The sequence below is a fragment of the Panthera uncia genome (assembly GCF_023721935.1).
Source record: "Panthera uncia isolate 11264 chromosome A1 unlocalized genomic scaffold, Puncia_PCG_1.0 HiC_scaffold_17, whole genome shotgun sequence".
Taxonomy (NCBI): Eukaryota; Metazoa; Chordata; class Mammalia; order Carnivora; family Felidae; genus Panthera; species Panthera uncia.
Genome location: NW_026057577.1, coordinates 131,426,751 through 131,434,434, shown reverse-complemented (window position 1 = coordinate 131,434,434; position 7,684 = coordinate 131,426,751).

Sequence of the window (7,684 nt, the reverse complement as noted above, 5' to 3'; positions counted from 1 at the left end):
CTTTTTAGAACTTATATACTTAATATTTTCAGTTTTATTTACATTTCTAATACTCCCCTGAAAAGAAATGGACTTTTATTAGCAAACGCCTGCTTCCCACTAATTACAGGCTCGTTCCTATCATTTCAAATTTTTCTTTTTGTCCAGAAGATGCTGCTGCTGCTGCGTAGATGCTCATACACTGTTAGCGACTGACTGTTCTGTGTCTCACTGTCACATCCATCCTTGACTAACAAAGAGATTGATGTGTTTTTTTTTTTCTTACTGATTTTGTTCTTCATTCCACCCTGTGATTACTGCCATCTTAGAAAGCAAGGCTTATAAAATGTAAAGGGGATTCTAAGAAATCTATTTATGTTATCTGATCCAAGAAGGAAGCAAAAGTGAAGATTGGATTAAGATGGGATCAGGCACTAAAGATTTAGGATATGAAGGGTAAAGGCGATAAGTGATGTGAATTTGCAAACAGTACCATACCTGAAGAAATTATTTTAACTGAAAAGCTAGTGCAATAGAATACAATGTAATAAATCAGAATGGTCTGGCGAAGGAAGGAAGGAAGGAAGGAAGGAAGGAAGGAAGGAAGGAAGGAAGGAAGGAAGTGATTTAATTAGGAATAAATGAAATCAAATAAATAATTTTCCTATTTTTGCATATTTATGTTAAGGTATAAAACCTAAACAATGTATCTTTTTCCCCCAAACCCCACACCCTATTAAGAAGATACTGTATGATACTGCTCATATATATGCTCTATTCTTTGTCTTCTGATTACAGAATTAATTAACGTTAAAAAAACTGAAGAGGAATTCTAAAATAGTATAGCTCTACTCTTGCTCTGTGAAGATGAGAGGATCCTCAAAGTAGTACCGTTGTTTCACCTCCTGACCTCCTTGTTTGCAAAACTGCTAAACTAATCATAATGTCTCTAGGTGTCCTCTGCGGATACATATACACATGTGCATATGCACACACACTCACATACACACGCAGACACACACGCGCACACACCAGTTATTTCAGTAGACATCTTTGACTAGTTGTTATGTACATTGCATTTGAGGGAAAATTTATATGTATTTATATGTGTTAATGGGGTATTTTAAAAATGTGCACGTATGGATTATGTGTACTAAAGTTACTAACCTAATGTGTGTGTGTGTGTGTGTGTGTGTGTACACACAAATATTTAGAGATTCGGATATGGCAGAGAGTTAATAAACAGTATGAAGCTTCTTTCTGACATACAAAAAATAATGGCATCTATAAGCTTACTCTGGAAAATAATCATTCCTTTCAAGCACACAAGGAATGAAAGTTGCCCATGTTCTCTTCGACCAAAAGAAGTCTCAGGAAATGCTAAAGAATAAAAACATACATGTCTCTTTTTTAGCCATACTACAAAACCCAAATATCTTAATAACAGTAGATAGCTAAAATAATATAATTTGGAAACAAAACATACTTCAGAAATGTGTGCATATAAACCAATAAATCATTAAGAAAATTGTGATATATTTAGAACTTAACAAAGAAAAACTTATAAAAATATTTGGGATAAGCATGGAGGTATTTATCGCCTATCAGAGTGTCCTTACAACATTGAACAACAACCAAAAAAATTATGAGGCATACAAAAAGACAACAAAAAACATTCAGGAGAACTAAGTTCAGACATATCATGATATAGATTGGACAGAGTACTTAAAATAACTATAAATAATATGAGAAAACCTCTAGTGAAAAGGTAGATGACAGTAAAGAACAGATAATTTCAGCAGTGAAATGGAAATCTTAAAAAGGAATCACATGGAAATGATAGATTCAAGCCCGTGCGTGGAGATGAAGAACGCCATTAATGAGCTCACCCGTAGACTTAGTGCAGCTGAGGAAAGAATCGGTCATCTTGAATATAGGGTGATTAAATTACACAAAAAGAAGCGCAGAGAGAAAAAAGAGTAATCGACAAAACAGAACCAAACATCCAAGATCGGCGGCCCAGTGTCAGGTGCTGGAATATATGTATAATTGGGATCCCTGAAGCAGAAATGTTTCCAGAAATAATGGTTGATGTGATTCCAAAAATAATACGACAGACAGAAAATCATTGTTCTAAGAAGGTCAGGTAGCACAAACTAGATCAACACCAGAAGCACGTGCTTGCTCACACACGCATGTGTGCACACAGCACTCACCCACACACCTAGGCATCTTATAGTCAGACTGCTGAAGAGCAAAGACTAAAAGAAAACCTCGAACATGTCCTGAAGAAAAGGCATGTCACATTTCAAGAAACAATGGTAAAAAATACAGCACACTAATCATCAAACACAATGCAAACAAAAAGGCAAGAGTGAAAGTGTAGTAAAAGAAAAGTTTTTCAACCCCAAATTCAATACCAGCGAAAATCCTCTTCCAAATCACAAGAAATAAAAAAGACTTACTAAGGCAAACCAAACCTGAAGGAATTCATGCTTAACGAACTCCTTTACGGAAAATGTTAAAGGAATTTCTTCAAGAAGACAAAATCTGGGGGCGTCAGTGTGGCTCAGTTGGTTAAGCAAGCAATTCTTGATTTCGGCTCAGGTCATGATCTCACGGTTCCTGAGCTTGAGCCCCAAGTCAGGCTCTGTGCTTTCAGCATGGGATTCTCTTTCGTCTCATGTTTGGGATTCGTTCTCTCATTTCTCCCTGCCTCTTCCCCTCAACTGGCACATTCTCTCTCTCTCTCTCAAAATAAATAAATATTAAAAAAAGACAAAATATTATATAGTCAGAAACTTGGATCTACACAGAGAAATGAAGAGAATCACCTTTGAAATAAATGACAGTTTACTCATTAAAGCAAAAATGGTAATATATATGTACAATACACATTTTTAAAAGAAAAATGTGTGATAATAGAATATGGAATGGGAAGAAGATACAAGAATATAAAGGCATACATTACATGTCAGTGCTGTAATTGAGTATTAATATAAGTTTTAATTGAGTATTAATATAAGTTTATATTATTTACAAATGTGTATTGTAAACTCTAGGGGAATCACTGGAAAAGTCAAACAACAAAAGATAAATAAACAGCTGAAAATAAAAGAGAGGCAAAAACCATAAAGTCATAAAATGCTGAATTAAAACCAGAGAAGAATGAAAAGCTGGAAAAAAAAAAAAAAGAGCAAAAGAAACAAATAGAATACTGCTAGAGGGGCACCTGGGTGGCTCAGTCCTTTAAGCGTCCAACTTTGGCTCAGGTCAGTATCTCACAATTCGTGAGTTCGAGCCCCGTGCTGGGCTCCGTGCTGACAGCTCAGAGCCTGGAGCCTGCTTCAGATTCTGTGCCTCCCTCTCTCTCTGCCCCTCCCCTGCTCTTGCTCGCTCTCTCTCTCTTTCTCTCTCTTAAAAATAAATAAACTTAAAAAAAAAGAGAACACTTCTAGAAAGATGACAGATTTTAATCCAAATATATTTATAATCAGTTTAAATAAGAATGGTCCAAACACAATTGCTAAAATAAAGATTATTAAATGCATTATTTCTAACGAACATAACCAAGATATATCCTGCCTTTAAAAAAATCCCATCAACAACAACCAAAAAACAAACAAGCAAACAAACAAACAAACAGAATCAGACCTGTAAATGCTGAGAACAAACTGATGGTTGCCAGAAGAGAAGGCAACTCCTCTGCAAATGAGAAAAGGAGTGGGAGCCACAGACTTTCAGTTATGGATCAGGTGTGTTACAGGAACAAAAGGCACAGCATAAGAAATATAGCCAATGACACTGTAATGGCACTGTGTGGTGACACATGGTAGACACACTTTGGTGAGCATAGCGTAATATGCATTTGTCAAATCACTACTTTGTGCACCTGAAAACAATGCAACATTGTGTGTCAACGATATATATATATACATATATATATATGTATACATATATATATATATATATATAAAATTATATATCCAATGGAAATTATATATCCAATGGAAAAATATCCCAATTTAAATATAAATATATAAGCCAGTGAAAACAAGGTAAAAAAAATTATATACCAAACAAAATCTGGAACGTAAATAAGACATTAGTGAAAAAAAAACTGTTGAAATGCAAACAGCGTTTGTTATTTAGTTAATGGTATTGTACTGAGTTTACTTTCTTAGTTCGGACAAATATTATAAGACACTATTATTGGTGGAAGCTGGGTGAAGGGTGTCTGTTTGCTTTCTATACTACCTATTTAAAAAAAAATCTACAACTATTCTAGAAGAAAGTTTATAAAAATATAAAGTTATTTTTCAGTTACTAGATAGTCAGGAAGAGTTTATTAGTCAGAGGAAGTGTATTTCCACCAATATGTGAGCAGAGAGATGGTAAGAAAATGTAGAACTATGTCTGTTTGTAAAACAAACAAACAAGCCCCACCCCCCCCTACAAAAACCCACAACAGCTCATCCTTAACTTTTTAAAATATAATATTTTGCTAGATAAAGAATGGTTCTTTTTTTGTGGTTTCAAATTTTTATTGAAACTGTAGTTAGTTTATGGGATCCCTGGGTGGCTCAGTCGATTAAGCATCCAACTTCAGCTCAGGTCATGATCTCACAGCTCCTGAGTTCAAGCCCCGCATTAGGCTCTGTGCTGACAACTGGAGCCTAGAGTCTGCTTCAGGTTCTGTGTCTCCCTCTCTCTCTCTGTTCCTCCCCTGCTTTCACTCTGGCTCTCTCTCTCAAAAATAAATAAACATCAAAAAAGTTTTTTAAATAAATTTTAGTTAAAATATAGTGTGACATTGATTTCAGGTGTAGAATTTAGTGATTTATCACTTACATACAATAACTAGTGCTCATTCCAACAAGTCCCTTCCTTAATGCCCATCACCCATTTAACCCATCCCCTGCCCACCTCCCCTTCTGCAACCTTCAGTTATAAATACTGGTTCATATTTTATATATTAAAATACAGACATCTACACCCTTTGTTTCATTTTTATGAAATAAATTATCTCAATAACAATAGCAGAATATATATATATATATATATATATATAGAGAGAGAGAGAGAGAGAGAGAGAGAGAGAGAGAGACAGAGAGACCTCAGCTGCTTAGTTTGGCTACTGTAAATAATGCTGCAGTAATCATAGGGGTGCATGTATCCCTTTGTATTAGTTGTTTTTTTATTTTTTTTTTTATTTTGTATTTTGTATTTTTACCGGATAGTGCAATTCCTGGGTCATAGACTCATTTTATTTTTAGTTCTTTGAGGAATCTCCATACTGTTTTCCACGGTGGCTGCACCACTTTGCATTCCCCCAACAGTGCAAGATGTTCCTTTTTCTTTACATCCTCACCAGATTTCTTGTGTTTTTGATTTTAGCCATTCTGACAGGTGAGGGGTGATATCTCATTGTAGTTTTGATTTGCATTTCCCTGATGATGGGGGATACTAAGCATCTTTCATGTCTCTGTTGGCCATCTGTGTGTCTTCTTTGGAGAAATGTCTGCTCATGTCTTCTGCCCATTTTTTAATTGGATTATTTGGTTTGGGGATATTGAGTTTTATCAGTTCCTTGTATATTTTGGATACTAACCTGTTATCATATCTGTCCTTTGCAAATATCTTCTCCCATTCAGTAGGTTGACTTTTAGTTTAGTTGATTGTTTCCTTCACTGTGCAGGAGCGTTTTATTTTGATGTAGTCCCAATAGCTTATTCTTGCTTATATTTCCCTTGTCTCAGGATACCTATTTCAAAAAATGTTGATACAGTCATTATCAGAGAGATTACTACCTGTCCTCTCTTCAGAAATGTTTATGGTTTCAGGTCTCATGTGCAGGTCTTAAATTCATTTTGAGTTTATTCTTGCAGATGGTGAAAGAAAGTGGTCCAATTTTATTCTTTTGCATGTGGCTGTCCAGTTTTCCCAACACCATGTGTTGAAGAGATTGTCTTTTTCCCATTGTATATTCATTCCTCCTTTGTTGAAGATAACTGGCCATGAAATTGTGTGTTTATTTCTGGGTTTTCTGTTCTATTCCATTGATCTACATGTCTGTTTTTATGCCAGTATCCTACTGTTTTATTACTACCATTTTGTGATATAACTTAAAATCTGAATTGTGATACCTCCTGTTTTGTTTTTCCTTTTTCAAGATTGCTTTGGCTAAAGCATAAGAGACTGTTAAAAACTGAGAACAAATTGAGGGTTGATGGGGGGTGGGAGGGAGGGCAGGGTGGGAGGGAGGGCAGGGTGGGTGATGGGTATTGAGGAGGGCACCTTTTGGGATGAGCACTGGGTGTTGTATGGAAACCAATTTGACAGTAAATTTCATATATTAAAAAATAAAAAATAAAAAAATAAAAAATAAATAAAATAAATAAATAAATAAATAAATAAAAAGATTGCTTTGGCTATTTGAGATCTTGTGTTGTTCCATACAAATTTTCAGATTGTTTGTTCTAGTTCTGTGGGAAAATGCTATTGGTATTTTGATAAGGATTACATTAAATCTACAGATTGCTTTGGGTACTGTAGACATTTTAACAATATTTGTTCTTCCCACCCATTACCATGGAATTTCTTTGTGTCATCTCGAATTTTGTTTATCAGTGTTTTAGTTTTCAGAATACTGGTCTTTCACCTTTTTGGTTAACTTTATTCCTAGATATTTTATTGTGTTTGGTGCAATTGTAAATGGGAGGATCGCTTTCTTAATTTCACTTTCTGCTAATTCATTATTACTGTTTAGGAATGTTAACAGATTTCTGTACATTGATTTTGTATCCTGAAACTTTATCTGTTCTCGTAGTGTTTTGGTGGAGTCATTAGGATGTTTTTTTGTTTTGTTTTGTTTTTATTTATACTATCATATCATCTGCAAATAGTGAGAGTTTTAATGCTTCCTTACCAATTTGAATGCCTTTTATTTTTATGTTGTTTAATTGCTGCAGCTAGGAATTCCAGTACTATGTTAAATAAAAGTGATGCCCAGTGAACATCCTTGTCTTATTCCCTATCTTAGGGGAAAACCTCTGTTTTTCACCATTGAGTATGATATTCCCTATTGGCTTTTCATATAAGATAAGGCCTTTATTATGTTGAGATATGTTCCCTCTAGACCTACTTTACAGAGGGCTTTTATCATGAATGGATGTTGCACTTTGTCAAATGCTTTTTCTGCATCTATTAAAAGGACTGTATGGTTTTAATACTTTCTTTTATTGAGAAAGTTGTTTTGCAAATTTTGAACCATCCTTGCATCTTGGGAATAAATCCCACTTGACTGTGATGTATGATTTTTTAAAATATATTGTTGGATTCAGTTTACTAATTATTTTGTTGAGGATTTTTGCATCCTTATTCATGAGAGGCATTGTCCTATAGTTCTCTTTTTTTATGATGTCTTTATCTAGTTTTGGTATCAGGGTGATACTCATCTCAGAATGAATTTGAATTTTTTTTTAACGTTTATTTATTTTTCAGACAGAGAGAGACACAGCATGAACGGGGGAGGGGCAGGGAGAGAGGGAAACAGAATCGGAAGCAGGCTCCGGGCTGTGAGCCATCAGCCCAGAGCCCGACGCAGGGCTCCAACCCGCGGACTGCGAGATCGTGACCTGAGCCGAAGTCAGACGCTTAACCGACTGAGCCACCCAGGGGCCCCTCAGAATGAATTTGTAAGTTT